Source organism: Marmota flaviventris, chromosome 2 (assembly GCF_047511675.1).
Source record: "Marmota flaviventris isolate mMarFla1 chromosome 2, mMarFla1.hap1, whole genome shotgun sequence".
NCBI lineage: Eukaryota > Metazoa > Chordata > Mammalia > Rodentia > Sciuridae > Marmota > Marmota flaviventris.
Window position 1 is genome coordinate 158778091 of NC_092499.1, and position 17216 is coordinate 158795306.

At 39.2% G+C, this 17216-nt stretch overlaps 1 protein-coding gene across 1 annotated transcript in view; it reads right to left on the minus strand.

Moving 5' to 3' along the window:
• The window catches only part of Cfap61 (cilia and flagella associated protein 61), a 253731-nt gene that overhangs the window by 34835 nt on the left and 201680 nt on the right, over positions 1-17216 (minus strand). The gene's annotated exons all lie outside the window — the stretch shown is intronic.

Here is a 17216-nt window from a genome sequence, read left to right on the forward strand (position 1 = left end):
ATAGAGTTATTGTTTGGACTCATTTCTTTTCAGAATTTTGAAGACAGTTGAACCCTTATCTCATAGGTTCTGGGGATGCTATTGAAACATCCAATGTTCTTTTGATTCTGGTTCCTTTTTAAATGACCTACATTACTCACTGGAAGCTTTTAGGAGCTCTTCATTATCGTCGGTGGTCTGGAATATCATGATAGAAAGCCTTGGGCTGCTGTCTTTTATCAGATGGGGCCTTGATGGATTTTTCTCATCTAGAAATTGATGTTTTCAGTTCTGGGATTTTTTTTCTTTTATTATGCCTTTAGTAGACCCCCTCCAGTCCATTTTTATTCCTGAAATTCCTATTAGTCAGATAGCCTTGTACTCTTTGTTTTATATGTATATATGTATACATATGTATAAAATATATATTTTATTAAAAATTAAAAATAAAAATATATTATATGTATATACATATATTAATATATATGTATTCAGTATATTAAAAATAAAATATATTATTTATATTTATTTTTAAATTTTTATTAATGTATATGTATATATTTTATTTTTTAATTTTTTAAACTTTATCTTCTCATACTTCTACTCTTAGCTGCTGCCATTTTGGAGACAGGACAGGCGAGGGGACTAAGAGAACTACTAGTCAATATTTGGACTTTCACCTGATTCCATTTCTTTTCACCTCCACACCTTACACTATTCCTCTGTTGCATCCAGTGTCCTCCCATCTCAATTCTCCCAGTTCAAAATTTCCAGAGAACAAGACTCCAGTCTCCTATGGGGAGGTGAGGAGGACCAGCACTGATTTAGGTGTTACAGAACAGAAGAGGAAATCAGTCCCCTGACTTCCACCGGGTGCCTCATTCCAGCCTTCCATGATGATTTATGTTTCCCAGTGTCCCCTCTAGGACACACACATGACAGCTCTCTGCTAAGCCAGCAACCTAAATACATCCCTCTGTTTTGCTTACTACTGTCTCCTCTCCAGTGACCTGCCTCCTTATGGGAAAGTTTATTCATGTTTTTTGTTCATTGAATATAATTTTATGGCACACCCAGGAGGGAGAGGAGGTAAACTTGTATTTTTAATCTGCCGTATTTAATCAAAAGCCCCTAAGTTGGGCTGGGGATGTGGCTCAGGTAGCGCGCTCGCCTGGCATGCGTGCGGCCCGGGTTCAATCCTCAGCACCACATACAAACAAAGATGTTGTGTCCGCCAAAAACTGAAAAATAAATATTAAAAAAAAATTCTCTCTCTCTCTCTCTTTCTTTCTCTCTCTCTCTCTTAAAAAAAAAGCCCCTAAGTTATTTTCAGTACTACCTAATAAATAATAAATCTTTCATAAAACTTTGATTCTAAATTTAGTCGTGTGGATTCCTAAGGATGGGGCAGAAATTTATTAGAAAATTCCCTATAGGTCGGCCAGAGATATTTGCTATCAAGGATGTGAGGATGTATGATAAAATTAAAAAGCTGTGTTTGTGATCTTCATCATCATCACTCCTCCTCCTCATCATCATCATTTTGATTGTATTTGTAGTGGGTTTCCTGCTCATCTCAGGAAACAGCCTGAGGCAAGGAATAAGTGTTAGTGTTTTATTTGGGATGCCCAATTACAGGGCAGCTAGAGTGAAAGGAAAAGGAACTGAGGTGGTAAAAAACTAGGAATAATGCAAAATTATGCATTATGTGCTGGCCACTGTTTCACACTAAGCAGAGCTCCTCAGCCATGCAAGCTGTCTCTAGGCAGGGTATATGGAGGAAACGGGACTTGAGACTGGTCTGGAAGGCAGAAAAACAGGTGTATCTTTTTGACTCCTTCCTCATATAGAGAATTAGGCCCCTACATTTTTTAAAAAATATTTTTTAGTTGTAGAGGGACACACTATCTTTGATTATTAATTTATTTTTTATGTGGTGCTGAAGATCGAACCAGTGCCTCACACATGTTAGGCAAGTGGTCTGCCACTGAGCCCCAGCCCCAGCCCCAGCCCCAGCCCCAGCCCCAGCCCCAGCCCCTACATTTCTGCATTGCATCATGCATCCTCTTTGGCAGCTGCTTGGGAGCCAGATTCTCTAACCTGTGGCATAGGGTTTTATTCTGTCCAGAGTGGGAGGAGCAGCCATAAACCCTCAGGGAAACCCTCAAGGCCGGGAGAGCCTGTGGACATGCACAGTGTTTCTGGTGGACAGGGAAAGGCTTTTGCCTTCCAGGTATCTTTACCACACCTCAAGAAATCCTGTCCTCAGTCTCAGGGCTGGGACATGGCCAGCCTGATGGTCTAAATGGGTGGGTACACGATGGAAGCCTGATAGCAAATACAAACAATAGAGAGAATACCCTGCATTCTGTCAGATCAGAATAGAATGCGGTTAGAAATCAACGATAAGATGAAAAATAGAAGCTACTCTAACACCTGGAGTTAAATAATACGTTATTGAGTGATTAATGGATAGCAGAAGAAATCAGGGATGAAATAAAAATATATTTAGAGGTAAATGAGAATAGCTATACAACATCCTGATTTCTTCCTCAGGATTTTTTTTTTTTTTCAAAGTGGCAATAGGGAAAAGAGGTCTCTTTTTTTTCTCTTAAACTGAGTTATGAGGTGCATGAGTTTGGGGCTTCTCATGACTTCCACCGTGGGGTCAGTTCCAGAGAAGGAAGCCCATACTGGGAAGAAGGGCCAATAGGGTTTCAAACGAATCCTGGCTCTGGGAAGCCTGGCTTCCGTTCCACCCTGCTTCCCCTTTGATTGACTTCTGGATGACAAGTCTCCTCTTGCGTGTCCATTAGTTTGAGCTGGGCTTCTGTCACTTGCAAACAGAGGTTCCTGACTAATATTATGACCAAGAAGAATATCAACAAAGTATTGTTTTTAAACCTTTTATCAAATAACATCTTGAAATGAATGAATTCTTTTAAAAAAACCTAAACTTAGTGGGGCACAGTGGTGCACACCTGTAATCCCAGCAGCTTGGGAGGCTGAGGCAGGAGGATCACAAGTTCAAGGCCAGATTCAGCAACTTAGTGAGACCCTGTCTCAAAATAAAAAAACAAGAAGCGCTGGGGATGTGGCTCAGCGGATAAGTGCCCCTGGGTTCAGTCCCTGGTATAAACCACACCCACCTAAAAAAAAAAACAAAACCCTCAACCAACCAAACAAAACCACCCCAAACTTAAAAATGCATCTCCACTTCAGAGTTCTTCCTCTTAAAATGTTATAGGCTGAGCTGTTGTAATAAAGGCTGAAGTGAACACTTCAGTCCAGCACATGATAGGAAAAATCATATTAGTTCAGATATTAAATCCCTGCCAGGACTCCAGCTGCTTTGGATCCCCACAAAAGATCCACTTGCAGATCTGTCCTGAGGACAGTGGCTTTGACCAAAGGACATCCTTTGGCGTACACTGGAGATGGACTGAGTCAGGAGCCTGAAAACCCCAGCAGATCCCTGGTAGTGAGTCCATGCTAATATCTTGAACAAGTTCTAGCATTACTCAATTATCACATGCAGAAAGCCTCCAGCTTGCAGGCGCTGCCGTTTGTCAGCTGGGGCTGCTAGTGGCTGAGAACTAATCATTAAGCCTGCCAAGGAGCAGAGGAGCCTCACGGCATCCAGCGTGGTGTATCTTTTCCTATTTTACTTGGATTTGCTCCTAATGATTGAACTATAGATTATTAATGCTGCGAACCTCCGGGATACCAGCATGACTGTGCTGGGCTCTATTCTGCCCTTGGAGCCTTCAGCACGTATCCTGGTCTGGCAGACAGAGCTCCGGCAGCTGTCAGAGCTGCTGGGGCCAAGAGGGTACCGTGGGCTCCAAACAGTGGCTCCTATTAGCAGCTGCAGGGGCATTGTTGGTGGCATTTGGTGTTCTCTTCTCCCCAAATTATCAGATAGAGTGAATAATAAGTCACAAAACACAGCTTAGGGTTTGCTGGGAGAGTGACAAAAAGTGTATTTTAAGAGAGAAGGAAAAGTAGTTGGGATCATGCTGGGGTTCTGCCATCTGTCACTTTGCAAAGTTGTCTTGGGTGTGTGCAGGGAATAAAGCTGAGCAGCATGCACATGGCAAGGATCTGGGATGCACAGGACCCACAGCGGTGTGATCCCAGGGCTGTGGAGAACGTGGAAAGCACAGTGAACATGAGTGGAATAGTTCTCCAGGCCTGGCTCTAAGCTGAAAATTTCTTGCACATTCACTCATGTAGTCTTCACAGAAATCCCAGGAAGTAGCCCTAAGTCCTCTTTTATATGTAAGGGAAACAAGGATTAAAGGAATTGAGTGACTTGCTAAGACAGCACCACTAGAGAAGCCTGAAGGAGTCCCACATCTGCTCTCTCCTTGACACATGTTAACACCATCAGATGAGAAGCAGGAGACATCCGGATAAGAAACTCGAGGCTGGTAAAATGTCAGAACTAGGACTAGCTGACATGGATGGAGGCCCCATTAATTGCATGTGTCTTGGCTAGCATGGCCATCAGAAGTTGGAAGCAGCAAAACACCCTGTGTCTGCCTCCCTGGCAGTGAAATGCCTAGTGAACTGGGAGGGACAAAGTAGCATCAGATTTGGGTGTGAATCTTTCTGAGCCAGTTCAAACTCACATAACAAAATCTGTAGCCTGGGTGGCTTATATAACAGAAATCTATTTATCACAGTTCTGGAGGCTGGAAGTCCAAGATCAATGCGTGAGTGGGTCAGTTTCTGGTAAGGATTTTCTTTTTGGTTTGCAGAAGGTCATCTTCTGCCTTCTTGCTTTGTCCTCACATGGCAGAGAGAAAGAGAGATGCATTCCTCTTTTAGGCCTTAAAGGCCTCATTTAGCCTTAATTGTGACCAAGGGACCCTATCTCCAGATATAGTCATTTTGGGGATTAGGGCTTCAACAGAGTCTTCAAACAAGAATTTGGTGGGACACAATTCAGTCCACAGCACTGGGGTTATATAAATGGGGTTTCCAGTTGGAAGAGAGTAAACCAACAGAGAAATTAAATGGGCATTAGGGACAGAGAATGACTTAAGAGACACTGGTTGAGGGCAGATAGGATGATCTATATAGTATGGGAGGGGTTATGCCATGTATTAGCCTGGGGATATTTTATAATATGTGATAAATGTTCTTAAATTTGGAAAAAAAATGGTACTTTAAAAACATTGCTCCAATGTCTACTTGCTTACATTATTTCTGATAAGGAATCTGTTGTCATTCTTATATTTATTCCGCTATAAATAATTTACCCATTTTCTATTATTGCTTTTAAGCTTTTCTCTTTATTACAGGTTTTGAGCAGGGTAATTATGATATATCTTGGTGTCGATATTTTAAAAATTTTTCTTGCTTGATATTCATTGAGCATCTCAGATTTCTGGGTTTAGAGTTGACATCAAATTTGGAAGAACTTTTGGTTATCATTTCTTCATGCCACTTGTAGTCATTCCACAGCTTACTGATCACCTACCAGTGTTGTTTTAAATTCTTTTCTTCTCTGTGTGTTTCACCTTGGGCTGTTTCAATGGTTATGTCTTCAAGTTCACTAATCTTTTCTTTAGTGAGGTTTAATCAGCTGATAATTCCATCTAACATGTTTTTCACCTCAGACATCACCATTTTCATCTTGAGAAGTTTGATTTAGATCTTTTATATACCTTCTACATCTTAACTTTTTGATCACATGAAATATAATTGTTTTAACGTGTTTGTCTTTAAATTTTAACATCTGTATCAGTTCTGAATTAATTTTGATGTTCTGATTCTTATCCCATAATGATGGGTTGCATTTTTCCTATTTCTTTGTGTGTTTAGTAAGTTTTTTGATTGGATATCAGAAATCATGAGTTTTACTTTGTTAGGTGCTAGAATTTTCAGTATTCTTACAAACATTCTTTAGGTTATTTGGGGGATGTGGCTAAGTGACATCCAGTAACTTTAAAAATCATTTGGTATTCTAAAAACTATTCCTTACATTTTGCGAAAAATTTTATGTGTTTTAAGTGAAACAGTAAATATGGTTCACCAAAATTTGGGAAAAAAATACTGAATTCCATAAATTTGTTCCTAGGATTTTAGATAAGGTTTTGTTGATTTGTATATAATTGATACAAAGTTTATCCTTATTGATAGTGGATATAAATCCAAATTTCAAAAGGCCTTCTTCATAGTTTTGCATTTGGGAGGAGCTAACTTCTAATTTGACAAGGTAATTATGGGAAATATTATAGACTGGCTTGGCCATCTGCATTTTAGACTCTTTGCAGCATGCTATAGCTAAAATTCTCATGCTCATATGCAGTGTGGTATCTATATAGGACTGAGTTTCCTCCAAAGAGACACTCCCATCTAGGACTTGAATGATGGACATGAACACCATGAGATGGAACCTCTGCTTGCTTTTGTTGGAAAGACTGGTCATGGTCAGTTTTCTGGTATGAATCATGGTAGAAGGGAGTGGTTGTGGAACTGGTGTGTGTCGTAGCAGTTCTTTAGTTCCACAAATTCCTTACTGTAGCAGAGATTATCCAGATGTGAAGAGTAATTTTCTGAATTTTTCCTGGAAGCCAAACTAAAGCCTGTTGTTCCTTTGGTCCATACAAGGAATATTACAAACCACCCAAAGCTGTTTAAACTAGCCACAATAGATTCTGTTGTCTGAAACTGGAGCCTAGTTGATAGATTAATCATTGTATTTACTCATAATGTGGCTGACGAAGAGCTTATTTGAGGAATAGGAGAAAGTTTGGCTCTGTCATTTCTGGTTCACTTGTGCATGTACTTAACAAGGATTTTCAATCTATAGTTCCTTTGGGAGAGTCCTTTACTTGTTCTTATTCATTTTGTAGAGGTTAAAAATGGAGAGTACCTATAAATCCACAGAACCGTACACACACAAACTGCAGGAGGATCCCAACAGAACAAAGATGACTTTAAACCATGACATCCCCCAGGTCCTCTGGATGTGGTGAATCCATATAGACACACATCTATATTTCATCTGACCCAAGAGGAAACCAGTGTGATTGTGCTTCAACTGACAATAAAGCTAGATTCCCTTCTATTTTTAAAGATAAAATACAAATTGAATTTAAATATCTTCTTCCTCTACACATAAATTAACCTGGCATCCCCTTGTAGAGAAGCAAAATTATCCTTATGTCACAAGCATAGGTTTTGTTTTTTGTTGATATTCTTGTAACAGGTAATTGAAAAATCAAACACATCAGCACTTTTTTCCCTAAAGGAATCTCATTATATCATGACCACTTATTCCTCTTGTCCTATATACAGGGAGTTAGAAAAAGAGTTGGGGAAGTCTGGTTCTAGTCCTATTGATGCCACTGTCTTGGTTGTGACCCATTGCAAGCCCTGTCATTCTGTTTTTCTCATGTATAAAATTAATATGCTGGATTATAATTAAGGTCATCCTAGCATCTAGGTTCCAAGACAAGTAAGTTGTACTATCCAGGAACTTGCTTCAAGTCTTAGTCCTAGGACCAAACAGCAGGTACCCTCCAACTCTTCTCATCCCATACAGTGCAATAATCTAAAAATAGGTTTGGGGTATTAGGATTAGGTATGGGTTTTATATTCGAATTGGCTTTTAAAATATTTTTTACTTTTTCTATAAAAACACACATTGCAGGCTGTGGTTGTGGCTCAGTGGTACAGAACTTGCTGAGCATATGTGAGGCACTGGGTTTGTTCCTCAGCACCACATAAAAGTAAATAAATAAAGATATTGTATCCATCTACAACTAAAAAAATAAAAACAAACACACATTGTTTTTGTAATGGGAAATAATGAACATTAAGCAAATATTTATAAAATAATCCTCAAAAAGAAACCTAAAAAGATCCAGGCTTAGAAGGAAAGAAATGAGAAGTAGCATGTGATTATGCCATACTGTACAGTTGGCTTCAAAGCGTCTTTTGCCAACAATTGTTCATTTTCCATAAAACATCTAGGCAGATAGATCAGTTCCTTCTCATGATTCAGAAGACTGAGACTGTGATTTCTGAAATGCACTGATTTTAGCAACTCCAATCACAATAGAAAAACTCAGTGGTTTCTTGGAGTTTGGAAAAGAGGTATTTATATTAAGGCACTTTATTAGCCTTGGAGGTAACCATTGGCTCATCAGCTATTATTTTAAGCTCATAAATAATAACCTTCAACCACATGCTGCCAGATAGGCATGCAATGAGGAAGAAAATCTATAAAGGACTTTAATCCCACCGAACGTGTTTGGAAAGAAATGTGACATCACAAAGATGCTCAGAGGAACAAAAGTCAGCTCAGAATGTACTAGTTGGCTCTCTTGAATCCCAAATCAAGACTTGAGATCTTCTAACAAGAGGATCATATAATCACCATCAAGACTTTCTTGGATAACTCTTGTTGTCAGAAAGGAGCAGGGTGCATGGGGTTTGACCAGTTGGGTAGTAAACAAGCATGGAAAGATGAGGTCAGATAGAATCTTTATTTCATTCAGCAAGGCCAAGTGCTCCCTGTATCAACTGTAGAATGACCAAATGCTCCCACACCACCCACTTCATCTTCTAATTTGGGCATGTGATCTAGAGAGAAATTTCTTCCTAATTGAACTCACAAAAGCAGGTACCCATTGGGCTTTCATCTTCTAGCTACATCCTCAATGTGTTACAGACCGACAGCCAAAAGAACTGGTGATTAACATTATGGGAAATAATTGTTCATAGATGCTATGCCCAACACTACCCACTACAAATTCCATGAATGCAACCGATCTATGTCAGCTTTGTCCAATAGAGTTTTCCACAGTAATAGAAATGCACTGTTTGAAATGGAAGTCACATGTGGCTGTTGAGCATGTGAAATGTGGCTAGTGTGACTGAGGAACTGAATTTTTAATTTTATTTATTCTTTTCTTATTTTTAATTTTTGGTGCTGGGTATCAAAACCAGGGCCTTGAACATGGTAGGCAAATGCTTTATCACTGAGCTACATCAACAGCCCTCATTTTAGTTAAAATTTAAGTAGGCACATGTGGCAATTGGCTACCATAGTGGGCAGCACAGATCTTCAGTATTTGTAATTATTGACAGCACTTGAGACACTTTTTCCAAAGCAAGTTCAAAGACTATGTAATAGAATAGATATTAGACATTAGACTCTAGACATATTTTATAACTCACACAGTTTATAGTTTCAAATGATTCAGAACCTATTTGGTTGCTTTGGGTGGTTTGAAATGAAATCATCTTTAAGTGTAGCTTAGATAGAAGCATCTGACCCATTCCTTTGCTACAAAATGCCCTGGGAGGTACATTGTTGATTCTAATCTTAGTGTATATTTTATTACCCTAAATAAAGCACCAGATTTTTCACTTATTTAATTCCTGATAATGACCTCTTCTTAAGTAAATTTATGTCTTAGAGCATGACTCTGAAAACAAGTATATTAACTATCATGTGTACCTCCATATAGATAATTTTAAAAAGAGACTTAGCAAGTGCATATATAATGTGATTTTAAAACATTTTCCATTTTAATTATTAAAGGAAGCACTGCATTTTCCTAAAATTCCATCAGTTTGGGAGGGATACTATATAAAGGAATACTGTATAAAGGGCCAGAGTGTTTTTATTTCTCTTCAAAGGCTAATGTGGGTCTGGAGGAATATGAACACTAACACAAAATTTTGCACTTATGTAGTACTTTATATGCTTTAAAAAGAAATGCATCTGCACAATACTTTAACACTTTCACATTATCATTTATTTTTATCTTTGATGTGGGAAGGTTTATTATAGACTATCTTCATTATATAGATGAGAAAACTGATGCTCAGTGAGGTTAGATGACTTGTCCAAGAACAATGCAGAATTTGAACCCTCTGTCTGACAGTCTCATTCATTTCTACTCTAAGGAAAGGGAGCAATGATTTACTTTTACATATTACAAGGGTTTCAAGCCCACTTCTCTCAGAATGTACAGTTGTCTGTTGGTATCTATGGAGAGCTGGTTCCAGGACACCCCCCCCCACACACACCCAGGATGCTCATCTTATATAAAATGAAACAGTATTTTCATATAACGTACACCATTGTCCTGAATACTTTAGATCATCTCTAGATTACTTACAATATATAATACAACACAAATGCTATGTAAATAGTGGTTATACTGCATGGTTTAGGGGAAAAATGTGGATGTTCAGTGCAGATGCAATTTTTTTTGAATGTTAGATCCACAGTGGGTTGAATCTGCAGATGCAGAGCCCACAGATAGAGGGTCAAGTGCACACCAAGAAGCTGCAGAACCACAAAGCTGGGCAGGATGGCAGCTATGGCAAGGGAGTCATGGATAACTTAAAGGTGGCAGTGGTAGTCTATCATAAGGCATTTCTTTGTTTTTATAAAGCTTGGTGAAAAGTTTGAACTTGTTTTTATAATGTGGCAGATGTGATCCAACAACCTTGTGTGTGAATCATGTCTCACACTTGGTGATGCATACAGCTCACACTCCAACCCTATCTTCTGGGATGCAGGGTCATCCCTGGGCTGAAATCATCTCCCCCTGGAATTAATATGTGGCTTAAATAGACATAGTTCCTTTCAAATAATGAAAGCATTAGTTCTTTGGTAAGGGGAATACTAACAAGTTCCTCTGTTGTAGGATGTTACAGTGCCTGTTTGGACAGTGTGATCAAAAAACTACAGGAGTTCACATTGAACAAGGTGAAGTAGGGAAATGCTAGTGAAATGATATCTGTTAATACACTGGAGTTCCCACTCTGCTTCCCCGATGTTTCTTGATACTGAATTTGCTGCTCATTCTTTATATTCTCACTGGTAATTGCTTTTCACATAACATTAGATGGAATATTCATTTCTTTCATTCATTCATGGGCTCTATCTTTCTGGCCAACAGTGTTACTAACACGGGTGAAATTGAAGTGCTTGAAATAAGAATTTCTGTCTTCCTAAGACCTCAAAAGCACAGAACATTTCAATCCAGGTCTATCTAGTAAATGGTATGACAAATGGCTTTCATGAAAAGGAGACAAATTTTTTTAAAAAGTCCCCACAGCACTCCACGTGTTCAATACTTTTAATATTGTTTTTTTTCTGACAATGTGAATGGTGAGTTTGTTTTCCTTTCACACTATACTCTTTGGTTTGAATATCTAAAGCAATATGTGCTGGCTATAATTTTAGGAGAGTTCCAAATGAGTTCACCTTCCAAAAAATGCAAAAATGGGGTGAGATGATATATAATATGAAAAAAAAAATCCCAGTTTTAAACAGAACAATATTGCAATTAAAAATGGTCATATGTTGTATTCTCTACTCCCCAACTACTGACCACCTTTGTCTATTACTCTAAATTGAAGGTTGACCATCTTGGGAAAAAGAGATATTCGAAACTTGGGTTTGATTTCATAATAGTAGGAGAAACACTACTTGGTAAGGATCTCCCTTTTGGAGCAAGGAAACCAGAAAATGATTAATAAGGAATCCTCTAGACAGAGGATGTGACAACCCAATGTAAACTGCCTTTCACAAAGGTGGAAAAATAGAGGCTAATCAAATCACTAGAAAGCAAAATGAAGAGAACAGATTTTTAAATTTTATCATATCATTGAGGAAAGGATTTTTTGCAAGCCTATCAAACAGAACTGGTGTAGTCTGAAGCTATAAAGATAGGTGAACAGGAACACTTTAGAGAATCTGTAGAAAGATGGTTGGTGACACGGCAAGTGACTCACAGGAAAGTTTGTGAGGGCATGTTAGTTAGCTTTCCGTCACTATAACAAAACACCCGAGATAATCAAGTGATAAAGAGCATATTGACTTTGGTGCATGGTTTTAGAGGTTCCAATCCATGATTGGATGGACCTATTGCCTCTGGTGGGGGTGCTAGACAGCAATGGTCATCTCATGGACAGGAAGCTTAAGAGAGGAAGAGGAAGGGACTGTGGTTGGTTTCACTATTCTTGGAGAGGACATGGCCCCAGTGACTTGAAGACTTCCTACAGACCCACCTTTTAAAGTTCCACTACCTCCCAGGCTGGGGACCAAGCCTTTAACACCTAGGCCTTTGGGGGACATTCAAGATTCAAACTATAGCAGAGGCATAGGTGATAATACATAGGGTGTATTATCACCCAATATCTTTTATGTACATACAAAGAAATTGAGGTGGTAGGGTGGGCAGTCACATTTCAAGATCTGGTAAAGTCTGGGAAAAGGGGCACCTGGAACTTTGTGTGCAGTTTGCTGCTGGACACAGCACGAGGCTAATGAGTCCAGCCGAACAGAAAGCCTTTTTCAAGTCATGATTAAATGATTCCAACTGCAGTGTAATAAATAATTAGGGGACCATGTAGGTCACAGTATCCTGCTTTGTAGCTTGGAAGACAGAGGCAGCACAAGGTGGCTTTCCTAAGGGAACAGCTTCTGGAGCCTCACAGTTCAAAAAGGTAATGGCAGCCTTTTAAAGGACTTGCTCGGATCCCATTTAGAATATTGTGCACAGCAGCACTTACCCACTAAAAATAGGCTGTTGAGTGTTTGGGAGTGTGGAGGAGGTGGCCTGCTGGCAGGAGGAGAGGGCCGTCAGAGGGCAGGCTTTGAGAGCTGAGCATGTTAAGATGTGAAAAGAGGTGATTTAATCAAGGTATATGAGTATCTGATGGTTCATACAATGAAGCTAGGGCAAGACCTATTCATGCTGTGAGGACAAAGGATGCTACCGACTGTTAATTAAGGCTAAGGGGGGCACAGTCAGAAGGGAAGACCTTTTTTATGCAGGGTCATCGATAAGTAGGGGTAAAAGAAGATGAAGCCAGAGTTAAGAAAGCAGAGAAAATGTGGAACATGCCTAGTTAAAATCTCTGACAGACAGCAGCTCGGGAAGCCACCTCAGCCCCCCTCCCTCCACCCAGAGCTCCCAGTCCCTGACTACTTGCACCTCCTTAAAAGGTCCTTTCATTTCCAGTGCCCTGAAGTGGGAATCAGTGTTAGCAGGTCACTGCTGAACATGTCAAATGACTTAGCAGACAGGAGGACTGCCAGGGTTGGATGGGGGGGGGGTGTGTGCATAAGTAAGCATGTGTGTGCACGCATGCATACCTCTGTGAAAGTACATGTGCACATGCAGGACCTGTGAGACACAAAGGCTTTAAGGGGGAGACCACAAAAAGATGAATTTTAGTAGCATATTTGTTGTGTGATTTTAAATGCTGGTTGGCTCAGAAAAGAATAAGTGATTTTTTAAAAAAAGCTCTGTTCTTTTTCCCAAGTGGTAAATCAATCAATCTACCAATTCTCCCCATCCCCTGCCACATGTACACAAACAACAGTGGTGAATTAGCTCTCTCCTCTGCAGTGCCAATGGTTTGTACTGGCACTCCAAGGTGAAAACAAAGAATAAAATATAGGCGGACTCTGAGCCAGCCTGGGCTGCAGCCCTCAGCTGCACTGCAGTCCTGTGGCAGCTGTCTGCCCTGTGCATCTTGGTGGCTGACTGCACGCCTGTCACCCTGCATCCCCATATGGCTCCAAGTGAGTCATTGCTCCTGAGGCTTCTACTGCCACAGCAACATCTGACCCAAGTGGCTGCCACCATTTCCTTTGGCACAGCGAGAGCCTGCACTGCGCTGGTCCTTGAGGGGGTGAGAATAGATTGAGGGAAACAGAGAAGAAAGATCCAGAGGGTTTCTTTGAATCAGGAGAGAACAGATACTGCACTAATGCCTGACTTGTGGAACAACAGAGTGGTTGGTTAACCATCAGCCCTTCCAGCATCAGGGAAGGTGCCCCCAGACACGGTGGATGAAAGTGCACAAAGAAAATGTGCCCAGATTTGAATGAGAGCTGTTGTTTGCACTGCCAAGGTCAGGAAAAAAAATGGTGATTATTGTGGCCAAAATCAGCTAAGCCATTCACCCTGCTTGGAAAGAGCCTTGCCAGTCTGTCTGACAACAGACAGGGTGGGCGGTGCTGGGCCAAGAATCAGCGCGGGGACCTGGCAGTATTTTGTGGCACTTGAGAATGTGGCCACAGCTGTGTGTGCACATGAACACACGTAATGGAAGTGCCTGCCAACACATGGCAGGATCTGCAGCACCTCCCTTACAAATGATCAGTGACCATCTTCCTGCCCCCTGCTTCTATCCGACAGATGTCAATCAGCATCTCCTGCTATCCAGTGCCATCCTATCTTGTTTTGCCATCCTAAATATTCAATCTTAACAAATCAAATTAACCTTTAAAATTATTACTATCATCAGTTAACAGCTGCGCCCCGACTAGTGATCTCAGTCTTACTAACACTTGACCCCGAGCAGTAGTCTCAAAATCACCTTTTCAAGGAGAAATAAACCAATCATGACTTTTAATTTGTTCAAATGTAAAAACATTTCTTTTTGTCCAAAGTAGAGTATTAGCATATCATTCACCACTAAGTAGAATTTCTCTTTAACAGACAACGGATTCCCTTGAACTCAAATGTTTCCAGTAAGGTTGAAAGCAATAATAAAATCCCTTGTACTAGCTTAGCAGAATACTTGTTCTTTTCTTTATTTAAGGTTTATATTAAAGTCTACAAGGATTTGAAAAGGGAAAGCCTGTGATTAAAGAATTTGATACTTTTTCAAAATATGGTTTATGTATAAAAGCATTATGAAGATATCTTTATGCTTTAAAAGGTTCAGAAATACTCTTTCCTGGCGGGGTGGGGGGAACCCACAAAAACTCATTCATAATAAACATGCTGGGCTGGGAATGTAGCTAAATGGTAGAGCACATGGTATGCATGCACAAGGCCCTGGGTTTAATACTCAGTACAGGTGAATGTATGGATGTACTGCACATACATGCACACAGAGCTTAGCAAACCAGTAACCAAAAGGAATTTTCTTAGCCTAATGAAGGGCATCTATAACAATATAAGTTGCAAATGTTACATATTTGATACTGAGCACATTCCCTTTAAGAATGAGGACAAGGTTGCCATCCCTCGCTATTAAATATTGGCCAGTGTAGTAGGAGAAGAAAAAGAAATGAAAAAGAGAAAGGAGAACTATCGTTATTTGCAGATGATATAATTTCTCTACGTGGAAAAATCTGAAAGAATCTATAGGTAAATTATTTGAATGACTGAAGAAGTTAAGCAAATTTGCAAGATTAGAGCCACACAAAAATTAGGGCTTTTCTAATATAGCTGCATCAATCAATAAAAATGATATTTATAATAATAATAATGACATATAAAGCACCTTGGATCACAGCAAACAAAAATCATACAAAACTTTTATGGATAAAGTGATAAACCTTTATTGAAAGATATCAAAGAAGACCTAAGTAAATTAGACTTATGCTATGTTATGATATTGGAATCAATATAAAAGAGGTCAGTTTTCAGCTAGCTGAGTTAGGATCTAATGCAGGTCCCACGAAATTCAATGGAGCTTTTCATGGAACTTGACAAGTTTATTATAAAACTTTTGGAAGATCAAAGGGACAAAATTTTCTGAGAACTGGGTACAGAGGTACACACCTGTAATCTCAGTTTCTCAAGAGACTGAGGCAAGAGGATTATAAATTCGAGGCCAGCTATTCCTATTCTACTTTATACTATAAATATAAATATACTAATTTATACTAATGAGACCCTCAGCATCTTAGTGAGACCCTGCTTCAAAAATTAAAAGGCAAAAACAAGGACTGGGGATGTAGCTCAGTAGTAAAGTACTTTTGGGTTCAATCCTCAGTACCAAAAAAATCCCAAGCCACCCTTAAAGAACACAGATTACATTAAGAATATCTGTTAATTGACACCATATAGAAAGATAAACGACAAATCTCAAAATGTTTAAAATATATGAACAACACAAGTTTGTATATAAACAACTCCTGCTAATTAAGAAGATGACAACCAAAAGAAAAATGGACAAATGTTATAAATAGGCATTTCATAAAAACTATCACAAATGGCCCATGAAAAAGCAAAAAAAAAATATTATTAATTAGTGAAGGACAAATTAAGGTCATGGGAAGATACTTTTGCATACCACCAGAATGGCCAGTTTTTAGTCTGAATAGAACCAAATTGACAGCACTACATAGCAAAAGGAACTTTCACTCACTATAATGGGTGGGAGAGTTTAGATAGGTCTGACTATTTGTGAGGAAACATTTGAGCATCAATTAGTAAAGCCAAAGATGTGTATGTCCCAGGACCCAGCAGTTACAGAACTGGGACACCCTTAGAGAAATTCTGCACATGAAATAGATCCACAATGGCCACAACTTTATTTGTAATAGCACCGAAGTGGAGACAACTGACATCCATCAACAGGAAAATCCATGAGTGAACTATGACAGTCACACAATGGAAGAATACACAAAAGGGAGAACAAATGAGCTAAGCTAACATGGATGGTTTCCCCCAAACAGTGCTAAGCAGAATGTTGACTTTCTTTAGCAAGTTATAGATTTTATTCAAAATAAACAAGTTAATGTATAATTTAAGAAATCATATATTGCACATTTTTAAAACAGAGGTTGGTGAACTATGACCCTTGGATCAAATACAGCCAGTGCCTATTTTAATAAATGAATTTATTGGGACAGGTCGTGTCCATTTGTTTATGTGCTATCGATAGCTGCTTTCTTACTACAAGGGCAGAATTAAGTTCTTGTAGCAGAGTTTGCTGATCCTGTTTTTAAAAGAAATAGAATGACCAATTCAAACTTCAGGATAGTGACTGCCTCCCAAGAAATAGAGATATCAGCAGAGTGGGGCTTCCAATATCTCAAGGTAAGGAATTTTTTCTTAACATTGATAGTAGGCACATAGATTTACAGTACTATTTTCCCTTAAGGGGTACATGCACAATTCACATATGTGAACATGCTTTTTAAAATATGTGGCACATGTTTTATATATTCTAAAATTAAAAAAAAAATAAGAAGGAAGAAAGATTGATCATGATACTGGAAGTCACTCTTATGAGTGCTAAGGACACTGGAAACCTATGACTTATATATCTGGCACTGACTTTGTCATCTTGTTTTGTAGACAGATGAATATTTTCCTAGCCTTGCTAAGTGGCAGGCTGCATCCAGAAGTAGCTTTCCATTCTAGAATGCCATGCTTTCTATGCTTTCCATGAGGTATAGCATGAAAGTGTGTCTTAGACTTTGAAAAGACAAAAGTTTAGAT